Raw genomic sequence first — 12,424 nt, 5'->3', positions numbered from 1 at the left:
CTAAACCCAAATAGCCGAGTGGGTAATTAAGCAACACTGTGATTAACTCTCGGTATAAAATAGACGCATGCAAGGTTCACACTTCGCTGAATATAGCCTAAACAATGACATTTTATATGATCAATAGAGGCAGGGTGTGTGTTTATACCAAGCGCTTCGCTTTCCCTTACGAAAGTTGAGATAAAGATGAATATATCAGTATTGGAGATGTGCCACTATTTCAAAGCGCAAAAATAAGTGTAAAGGACTGCATGATGATAAAGTGCTGAGGCTTAAATATAACGAAGATAACGAATAATCAATGTAATACCTGTATATCACCCCCACCCCTAACCCATGACCCCATCTCTCAGCCCCACTCCCACCAAACTCCGTAGAATGGCAGAAAACGGTGCACATTACATTGTCAAACTAGATATGCAAGGAGTCTATCTTTGTCGTGTCAAGTCTGCTTCGAACGGAAGATAGTTGTATTCGCATGCTCTTTCCCATTCGCACATATACATTCAAAAACATACACACATTAACGCAGACTAAGGTCAGGTATCTCTGGCCAGGTGTATAAATAGGTGGACAAAACTGATTAAGTAGTATGACCAGGCTCGACGGAGTTTCATTAAACCAAACGGCCCGCTGACCAAGGGACTGGTCATTTAACTTCCTTTGGGTGGGAGATTTATGATTTATTTTAGTTTATAGCCTGGATATTTTGCCTCAGGATTCATTTTGTCCTTAAATCCGAGGAAGAACTATTTTTTCAAGATATTTAAGGGTTAGATGTTTTTTTTCCAGAAAAATCTCAGCATGCCATCCCTATCCATACCTATACCCCATCAGAAAATTAAATGGTCGATCTCAAACAATAGAGATAATTTTGCCGTTGTCAGTATATGAGCTTACTGCTATTGAAAACGGGCATTAATTTTAAAAAGGGCAGTCTTTACATTGCCACTTAACGTTGGACAAGAAAGAAGATATTTAAGGTTATGTCCGAATACAACTATGCTCCACCCCCACAAAGAAAGACGCTTCTTAGAATGACGGGTAATGGTGCAAGTTTCAGTGTCAGACTATGTGCAGAGATCACAGTCGTGTAAAGTTAGTCCGAAAACTCTTCTTTCCCCCTCACCCAGGTAAGCGTGAACACAAGTAACGACAAAATAATTGATAAGTGGATATATCGTAACTATTTCCATGATGGGTTACCGCTTCATGTGAAAGATGCTTCCTGCCATATTATATAACTGAATTCACATGCGTAGATTGATGCGGAGACCGGTTTTAGAATAGCTATCCTGAAGTCTGAGCGACATGGAACTTAAAGCTTCTACTACCTAGAAGTGAACGAGTCTCGGAATGCACAAGGAGAAATAGTTCCATATGCACTACCAAGCAGAGGCAAAGAGAGGAGAAAAAGTACGGTGATGACCAGAAATGTGGAGAGAGAGAGAGAGAGAGAGAGAGAGAGAGAGGGAGAGAGAGTTGGGGGGAATATGTCGACTCGTAACCTGTCACCAACATTGAATTTGGAAGGACCGGCAAGCAACCAGTTTATGTAAGCATGCTGGACAATTTTAGTTCTATCATTCGCGAGATTCCATTATGAAATTTGCTTTATTGATACAAACAGAAAGCTTAAGTGCACTTTAAAAAATAAATTTCGTAAATTTTATTTCTATGAGAAAGTGTAGGCCTACCATTCAGATATCATGTTCAACTTAATTTTGTTTATAACTGATTAAATTGTTAGATCTGCATGCGGAGGCTCATGTTATATTTTATATCTATACTCAGGTCTCTGATTATTCCACCCATTGATTTCCAGTTTTATTTGTATTATTTACTCGATCCTGGCAATACTAGGTAAAGATAACCAAACCACCACGTAGTACTCTTGGAATCGGGTCGCAATTAATACTTCCAGTTCAGTACCCACGAATGTAGTTCTAGTCTATTTTTAGAACATTTTTCCCTCTCTCATTTTGGTGGTGGTAGAAGAGTTTTATTTATGCCTTTTTGGTAGGGATTTAAAGGTAATTGTTTATTCTTGAGAATATGAGCTCAGGGTATTGTTGTCTGTGTGTATTTCGGCGACAGTGCACAGTGAGTAATAAGACCTTGGTGATGATCCGGAAGTGAAATCTGTGTTCTGTTTACATGCTGCTATGTTGACAGTCCACCATCTAAAAAATGAGCAGGTCAACCTTTGACGAGAACTTCACCGTGAAGTCATCTTTGAAGGTATTTTAGATTAACGTATGATTTGTATTGATTGTCACACAGTGGAAAGGTCAGTACTGAGAAACAAATGTAGAGAACATATAGTAAAATTGTGTTCTATGTCCTCTTGTGCAACTGCCGGTCCGTCTGTATATGCGCATGTCCAATTATCTATACACGTGACACACACGATTTTGAAACAATAGGTTTCCACAATTACCATCTCACCGACCCTAGCAATGTTAACTATATTCGTATGAAAATATTCATTAATTTGACAAAACGCACGGATTGAAATATATGTACAATCGAAATTTTCAAAACCATGCTGTGCTAAAATTGTAGTTAAATTTCGTCGTCCAAATCAACTCGATTGGTTAATAAGCGGACACACACACATGCTTATAATTTGTCGGAGAAAACTGCCACTGACCGTATCACTATTATCAAACTGGGTGACAACCTTTTTTCGAATTTTACATTTGAGGTCAAAACGCAGTGGTCTCCGCAATAAAACGCAGGAGACACAATGTGCGGATAGACTTCTTGGTTTAGTTGATAAATGTCTTTAAAGGACCCGAACTTCTAATTCAGTTCCCATAGTAAACCTATGCAAACACCATATTAAAATGTCCATAACTTAAAATTGAATGCGCATGATGAAAACTATATTTATTAGAATAGACACATCCTTGGTGACATCTGTGTTAAGAAAACCATATGATCACAATGTGTTAGAAACACGCGCTTTCATTAGCACACACAAGAGTCAGGTGCTGATTTATTAATCAGTCGTCCAAACTCTGGTCTGTAAATGGACTGAAATTCTATAAAATACTGTCTTTGGGGTTTTCCCAGTTACAGTTCGGATAAGCTATCAAAAGATTCTTTTTACTAAAATCTTTTAGTATCAACCAATCCTGGCCAGCCAAACCCGTATATATATATATATATATATATATATATATATATATATATATATATATATATATATATATTCTACCTTATCGTCACCCTTCCTAGACTTTGTCTCATTCTTTAATATCATTAGTCCCGTAAGTCGTAATGTACGAATCTCTCTCTCTCTCTGGGCCCCGAGTGGCCGAGTGGTCTAAAGCGCTCTCTGTCACGGATCACTGCCATCTCACTTCTGTCTGCGTGGGTTCGAGTCTCGGGCTCGGCCAATGTGGATATGTGAGAAAGCTTACCGGTAGCTTCTCGTGGGTCGGTGGTTCTTTCTGGGGTTTTCCCGGGTTTTTCCTCCACCATAAATACTGGCCGCCATGTATAGCCTATCTTGTGCTGAAAAATGGCGTTAAACCCTATAACAACAACAACAACAACTCTCTCTCTCTCTCCACCAATTTGCATTTAACTCGGTCTTTCTATCTGATGGTGTTCCCGCAAAATCTGTATGTTTGTATGACGCAATGTAAATTTCGCTATGCCTGTCTGCACGCATATCTTTCCCTTCTCTCTACTACTCGTACGTCAATCATTCTATCATTTTCGTATGGGACATACACGTATATTCTTTATTGTTTTCGTCGTCAGACAGATTGTATGTACTGTAATCGCAAGAATTATTAAATGAAAAACGTGTTGCATTTAATTTGTGTTACATGTATAGTATAGTACGCAGAATACATGTTGTGTGTGATCTCCACAAGAGAATTGGATAATGATTAATTTTTTTTATATAAAATATATATTGGTAAAGAAACTCTATTATCACTTTAACTGTCGGCCTCCGTTAGAGATTCACCGTGACGTTGAGATATCAGCTGCATTGGTTATTCTTGTTACTTTTAAGTCAGACAGTTTTAATGTTGAAACTAAAAATAGAAACTGATGATTATAATTTTCGCATGACTTATTTACTTTCATACGATAGTTCCTGCTACCACATGATCACATTCATCGTGTTCACTCGGTTGGAAATCGTTACAAACTCAGGTCCTCGTTGGCAAGAAAAAAGTCACAGTGGGATTAAAGGCAAAAACACTCGAAGATTAGTTTAGTTAAATATTTGATTTTGTTTCGAAGTGTACATAGCATTGCAGTGAACACGCATCGGTCTCGTGACGCATCCTCCGATGCTTTTGCCATTCTTACATTTTATCTCTGCATTATGGCAGTACCGAAAACGCTGTAGAAACGCGGGATTTTAAGACGTTTCAACTAAACTTATTTCAATGAGCACGGGATTTTCCGAATTTTATTTGCATTTCCCTTTTTAATGAATTTAACATTTGTGAAGCTTTTCACAAGCTTTCCTACACGAAAACAAGCGAAAAAGGTCTGACAATGTGCTAATTTGATACCTCTCTCATACTATCCAAAATATTTGTTCTTACCATACTTCCAGATAAGAGACTCAATTATCTTGACGATTACGATTTTTGGAGACAACCTACATAAATAGGACAAATTCTTACAGAGGACATTTTCATACCGAACAACTGCACTGAGAGGAGGTCATCTTCACAGAGAGAACAACTGCACTGAGAGGAGGTCATCTTCATACAGAGAACAACTGCTAAGAAAAAAAGCAACATCATTAGAGGAGTAACTACGTAAACAGGACACCTGCACGGAGTTGCTGATAGGAAAGAAATGGTCTTGATACACATCCAGTATCTGTTGGACAATCCACTACTGTGGGTATGTCTACTAGTGGGCATTTTAATCTACCTCCTGTCGTTGATAGTTGGAAATCCATGGCGAGAACCGGTAATCTTTTCTAAGGATTTTGTGAGGCCTCCACAACCTCTCGTCACAGACCATGCAGCGCGGAAGAGGGTTCTTAAGCAACGTAAGTTTTCTATCATGCCCTTCACACAGATGTCTGTTGAACTGAGAGAGAGAGAGAGAGAGAGAGAGAGAGAGAGAGAGAGAGAGAATAATGGCAACATCGAAAAAGAAACTCTTTCTTTCTTTCTCTCTCTCTCTCTCTCTCTCTCTCTCTCTCTCTCTCTCTCTCTCTCTCTCTGTGACGTTTTTGTGATGACAATGTGAACAAATGTGTAGATTAGTAGTTATGTGAGGATGGATATGTAATTGGTCCGTACAAGATAAACTCCATCCAGGAAATCAGTTCGTTCTTAGAGAATCCCTTGTGTTAGGAAATGGGGAGGTGGGGTGGGGTGGGGGTGGTGTAGGGGTGGTGTGGGGGACTTAGCGATACTAATACAGCTACCGTAAAGTCTCGCCAGTTCTTAACATTATGATGTCTGGGCCTAGAAAGTGGCTAATTAATCTGAAAAATATTTTCCCAACACCGACTTGCTTTAAACAAAAAAATAATTAATAAAATCTAACAAAGCTATAAGCAGATAAATAAATACAAATATCACATACCCTAGATTTATTACAATATAATAACTTATGTAGTCGGTGTATTAAATTAGTCCCCACTACGAAAATGAATGTATTGATTTTATTTATTACATGCCCATTTAAAATGACATAGTTATTCTAGCGCTTTATTAAGATGTTCGATCCCTTTTTTAGTATCACATACCCACCCCATATGTACTGTTTATGTATTTTTACTGACGTTCGCGGGTCAATATTTTATACATAGCGAATCGAACTTTTTTAAATTCCGATTCTCTTTTTATTTCATTCACACTGCAAATGTAATTATGTTTGGAAAGTAACCAAATACGTAATAAATAGAAAACCAATCTCTGTTCCCAGTCGGGGGAAAGAAATCGTTTGAGATGGCTTGACGGCTTCAGACTCCCTGCGTCATATTAAACTCGTTGTTTCCGCATACTCTATGTTCATATCATAAACACTACTTACGTTATTATATTATATCATAGGGTTTAATGCGAGACGAGTTCCCGAAAACCTGGACGCCGTTATTATAGGGAGTGGTGTCGGAGCTCTGACGACAGTGTCCTTCTTGGCCGAGAGGGGAAGAAGGTTTTGGTGCTAGAGCAACATGACCAGGCAGGAGGGTGCTGTCACACCTTTGTGGAGAAAGGATTCGAGTTCGACACAGGTAAGTTGAAGATATATAGAAAGTATACTATGAAATTATCTTTCCCTAATGGTATTCCAACTTCGTTTGTCATGCTTATTGCACGGATTGCAATTCTCGTTGCAATCATCATTATGGTTTCGAGCGATTTTTCTCATCGTTATATCCAGTTTTCCGATGTATCGATTTGGGAATTATATTTGGCACAGTTTATATCTCATATTAGACTGCACGCATCAACAAATTCAGCACCCTAAAACAATTTGTCTTTAAATTTTGAGAGAGCACATTAATCAGCAACTAGTCGTTTGTTTCCTAAGGACGTGGATGTGGGTCATAGCGAGATAGATTGATAATGGAGTATAGTGGCGTGGAGTGGAGTGGGTGCGATGGGGAGCGTTATATGTATTATGGAAATAATAAAGGAGGAATCTTGCCAGCACGATATATTCTATGCAATCTGATTAAATTCAGATCTCCACTGTCTTACGTGAAGATCTGACAGCGACCGCTTAGGGTCACGTTCAGGCGACCTATGCTATTACCAACATCGTTAATTTTATCAGCCAGTCAGATGAAGCCTTATATCTTCAGATTTGGGAGACTGAGCAGTATAGCTGAAGAGCATCTGTATTTGATTATCGATTGATTAACTTTCAAATTTCTGAAAGCTGCATTTCCGTTGGCTAACTCAAAGGTCACCAGAACATGACCCCTAAGCGGTCGCTGTCAGATCTTCACACAGGACAGCGGAGATCTGATTTTAATCAGATCGTATTCTATGTATATTCAAGCGTCAGTAACAAAAAGTTCGCTTTCAAGAACCTGGCAAGACATCATTTTCACCAACTGATTTGTCTATCTATTCCACTCGCTAACATCTGAATCAGGTATGTAAGGTTTAGTATTTACCTTATTACTCCGAGTTGACTTCCGGTACTTAAGTTTCAGCATGCCCGCAAATAAGCTCCAGTCACAGCTAATCCGACTGGTCAGTTAAATGATTAATAAGTAGTCTTTACTGTTAAAAGTCGCCAAGAAAAGACGTAAAATCATACATTTTTGGAAATATTTTAACATGATTCTTTCATTGTTTAGCTCGTTTGCTTTTTGTAACCGGTAAATCAGATTAGATGTGGGCGATGCTCTGATGTGGGCGTGCTTGACCGCGCATGCTACACGAAGATTACAACAGGTTCGCCTAAGAGGCGCCGTAACGGACAATAGCTGTCCAATGAGAGCTCTGCAGTTGAAAGTTAAATGTCATATGTCGAGAATTACAATTTTACGTGTTGAATCAAATTGCGTATCCTGAAAGTTCCATCTTCTAGGTCGAGATTTTAGATTGTATGTGTTGAATTGTGCAGCGGTGGTTGAAATTTCAATGTCCTATGTCTAGAATTCCACACGTTGAATCTAACGGTTGGTAATGAAAGTTCCATTTGATACGTCGAGTATTTAGATTTCAACTGTTGAATTACACGGGGTTGGTTGAAACTTGGGTATCAGATGCTGACTTTTTAACATTTAATCTAAGCTGGTCCAATGAGAACTTTGCAGTTGGAATTTCAATGTCGTATGTCGGGAAATCAAATTTCACATGTTTTATCGAACTGTTTTTCCTTAAAATTCCGTTGTCTAGGTCGAGATTTTAGATTTTATCAGTTGGATTGTACAGCGGTGGCTGGAAGTGTTATTTCATATGTCGAGTATTTAGATTTCATCTAATGAATTACACGTTGTCGATTGAAACTTCTATGTATAATGTAGAGCTTTTACATTTTAGCGGTTGATACAACCTGAAATCTCGATCTAGACAATAAAATGGAACTTTAATGACAAGCATTTTGATTCAACACGTGAAATTGGAATTCTCGACATGAGATTAACATTCCAACAACCGCTGTGTAATTCAAAAGGTATATTCTTAAAACTCAACATTGGATATCAAATTTTCAACAAACGCTGTGTAATTGAGCAAATGAAATCTCAGTACTCGACATATCAAATCGAACTTTCAACACAAACAGTTTGATTCAACAAGTGAATTTAGAATTCTTGACCTATGACATTGAAATTTCAACCGCTAATGTGTAATTCAAACAAAACAATCTAAAGTCTCAATCTGCAAAATAAAATAGAACTTTAAGGACAAGTAATTTGATTCAACATGTGAAATTGGAATCTCGACATATGATATTAAAATTTAAACTCCAACGTTCTGAGTGGAGCAGCTTTTGTCCGCTACAGCGTCTCATAGTCGCGTTTATAACCTTAAAAAACTGGCCTTTTTACGAAGTTTTCTGTAGACACCACATCTGATCAGTTTTCTCGTGCAAACCGAAGTATGTACACTGGCCGAACACATGAAAATAGAAGTGATTTGTCATCAGGAAATTTGTTTTCTTGAGTGTTGTCTCTTCAAGAAAGAATCACAAGTATTCTTAAAGACTAACTTTTTTCTTGAAGCATTTTTTTTCGTGAAGAGTTAACTTTTTCACAACAAATGTAGCTTACATGCTTTAAAACTTGCACTGACGAGGAAATGCACTTTTTGTGAATAAAGTGACATTTTCGTGAAAATTACATCTTTTTGTGAAAGGCTTGCACTGACATGCACTTTTAAGATGTGACATTCTTGAATATCATCATTTTTTCTCGATAAAAGATATTATTTTTCGAGAAAAAGTATAGTTGTCATGAATAATCCCCAAATTAATGAAACATGTGTCTTATGCCATCGATGCAAAATGTTAAAAAAAGAAACAAAATTTCATGAAAAGGTCTTTCTTTCGTGGACAAAAGTCAATTTTTCGTAAACAAAGTGCAGTTTTCACGAAGGCTGTAACTTTCTTTCAGGGAAACAGTGCCCAAAGAAAGTGAAGCTGTTCGTGAAAGGGTGTTATCTTCTTAAGAAAACGTATATTTTTCACAATGGAAGTTTTAATTTTCATCAAGATTGGTGATATTTTTCGCGAATGAAGGACTCTTCAGAGCATGTTTCTTTAGATGATAACATATTCTTTAAGAAATGAAAGACCTTTGATAATTTTACTATTGTTAACTAGTAAAATCTCATGTTTATTGAGACTCGTACGTATGTCGAACTTCATAAAACAGTCAGGTGTTATGTATATCTACATTTTTGTAACTCTTAGTACAAGATTATGTCTATAGAATGTGTAGCTTGTATTCATGATTACAATTTGTAATGATCATCTTTAATCAAGATATTAGATAACTTTTATACAGAGGTATACAATTCTGCTTTAAGATATTAAGATTGTAGATTGCGATTGATCTATAAATAGTTATTGGCCTATGTGTTTTCGAGAAATAATAATAATACTATGTTACGTGCATAGGCTCTCATAAACAGTAACAAGAAATGCGTGAGGACAACAAGCTTTGTAAAATTTAACAAGGTAAAAATGAGGAACAGAACTTGCGGTTTTAAGAATCAAATCCAAAAATAATCCAAGAATAATCCAAGAATTAAAACTAAGAAGTCCTAGTAATAAAATGTTTTAATGAATTTGAGTTCGAATCCCTACGAAAATCCAAAATGGAAGGTGATGACGTATACTGTATCCAGTATAGGACTGATGTGTCAACAGTTCTTTGTTGAAGCACAGAATATAATCCGATGTTTGAATTCCGAATATAATTTCAGTAAATGTCTTTGTCTAAGAATTCTGTATGAGCACTTAAACATATTTTCCAGGGAAACAATTAATCTTTTAGAATCCAAATAATCTGAAATTTGTTTAAAATATAACTCCAACTGGTCACAACAGATAGAAACAAACACTTTAAAGTCGAAGTCTTTGAAACCCCAACTCCGATTATTTTTCAAAACATCGGTATCAAACCTAGCTACTGCACAAAACGGATGCCGGTATGGAGGTCACGTGATCACTTTCCAGAAACAAATAGAAGCTTTAAATCACGTACTTCCAGTAAGCATCGATCTCACTCTTATCAATCCCATATTACGAATGAATTAAAAAAAGAAGTTGTTTACTTGAAGGTCAGGAACTAGGTCAGCATAAATATACAGAGCTCTATTATTAAGCGTTTACGAAAATAACAGTCAGGTCAAACTAATTTCTGGAAAATATAAAATTCCAGTAAATAAAATTGCATTACTATAATATGTAATGGAATAAAGCAATTAAAACTTTCAAACAATTCGATGAAATCAAATATAAATTAAATCAAATATACATAACAATTATGAAGAAAATACCTGTTTACTAATTTGGGATTATTTCCCACTGGATGGGTCATGTCAGGTGGGTCTTTGGAAGAATTAAGTAATTTCCCATTTGATGGGTTACATCACATGAATATATATTTTGAAATATTAGATTGAGTAGTAAGATCTGTCACGTGGGGAACAGTGCGATATGTAATCGTAATATACTCTTCAAGCTGTATATTTAGGAGAGAACAGGGCAATCAGATTCATTCATATTTTGGATTCATACCTATTTTGGATTATTATTTTTTGTGTTCTTATTGTAACAACCAGTCTGCAGACGTAGTTTATGCTGTATTTAGATATTATTTGAGAGGAAAGTTTTGTTTGGATTATTCATTGGAAATAGAATGTACTCATTGCATTAAAATATGATTCTGGGACCATTGTGAAGTACTCAAAGGAGTTTGGACAGCGCCATTTTGACACGTCAGGATTGTTGGCGGATCTTAACATTATACGGAACGTTCCATTCTTTGGGACCTAATAAATTTTTTTAGGATTATTTGGGATTCAATTAATAATACTCTAAGTTCATATTAAATTTTCATTTAATAACAGTCATAATTAAATTGTTTGTAAAGTTTCACAAAACTTGTTGGATTTGCTTCTGTTTGTTGCTTAGTTTATGACCATAGATTCGTAACACATGGACTTCACTAATTGCCATCCATTCCATGCTGTTGCTCGCATAGTTAGCATAAACATTCGGGTCCAAGGTTTTGCCAAAGCAACATGAACGAGAATCGGCCATTGACGGGCGGTCAAAGTATATTTACCCCCGAGACATTTGCACATAGTGTCAAACTAATTAAGTTTTTTTTTGGTCCAATTATTCGCCGCAAACACATAATGTTGCTAATTGTGAACTTTTTTTCAGTTGATTAAAGAAGCCTATTTGGATTGGGGGGTGGGGGCTATACATATCTCTGGATCGTAATACATTAATTGCTGCTAAAGCTATTATCTCCCCTCTGTCACTGCTGTCAATCCAAACCAACAATACAAATCAAAATTATTAACAGGAGTACTCGGCGTGTTGTGCCCACTTCGTTAAAATATGGATTCTAATGTAGGTCAGAAATTATGATTGATTATTGGTACTATTAGAATCGCAATTATCTTGTGCTCATTGGATATCCGGCTTTGGTCGGTGCCGTTTTAGCATGTATGGGTAATCAATGTCAGTGTCGGAACTGGAATATTGCGTTGTAGCATCAGATTTACTAACGTATACGTTCTTTTTGTCCGATGTTTGGACATTAAGTTAATATTTCTTTTTTAAACAATGGCGTTGCAACGAATGATAGCTACACTAGTTTTTGCAGCAATTATGTTCTGAAGTTTCCACGTATCTTGACCGTATGACTTCGAATCAGCAAAGCAAAAACTAAGTTGGAATTAATTCTACATGCAAGGAGTATTGAAATTATATTTTGCTAATTCCTAATAGACAAAATATATACTAAACTTCCTGGGGCACAACCATTCTAACCTTTGCTAATTTGTAAAACTTCACCAACACTCAAATTCAGGTTTGAACTGACCACTTCAACATGTTGTTCTACAGATGAGGTTAGTCACCCATAACATCAGCGACCACTATGGTCTGTCTACATGACCACTATAATATGAAGGTATTTGTGCATTGACACTGGTGTTTCAAAACATTGTCAACATGTTTTGGACTTGACAATTTTAAGTGAAGCTTCACACTGTTATCTCCCCTAAGAACGCATCTCGCGAGAATGAAAACTTACGTTGCATTTGCATTCATCCTGTGAATTTCGTTGAGTAAACGAGTAGAATTAATTAATAAACGTTTCAAACAAATGTTTTTGTTAAAAAATGCAACGAAATGGAGATTACTGGATGAAATAAATTGTTCAAGTGAAATTATATTTAAACCAGCAATTATGCGATCAAAATCAGTTTTTAAAAATACAGTTTTA

General features: G+C 36.5%; 1 pseudogene; it reads left to right on the top strand.

Moving 5' to 3' along the window:
- The first annotated feature begins 4,836 nt into the window (after positions 1 to 4,836).
- The window catches only part of LOC149770725 (all-trans-retinol 13,14-reductase-like), a 60,734-nt pseudogene continuing 53,146 nt past the window's right edge, over positions 4,837 to 12,424 (top strand).

Source organism: Sinohyriopsis cumingii, unplaced genomic scaffold (assembly GCF_028554795.1).
Source record: "Sinohyriopsis cumingii isolate HCF-2022 unplaced genomic scaffold, ASM2855479v2 utg002447l, whole genome shotgun sequence".
Classification (NCBI taxonomy): Eukaryota; Metazoa; Mollusca; class Bivalvia; order Unionida; family Unionidae; genus Sinohyriopsis; species Sinohyriopsis cumingii.
Note: the sequence above shows the minus strand (reverse complement) of the source record. Positions and strands in the feature narration are given on the sequence as shown.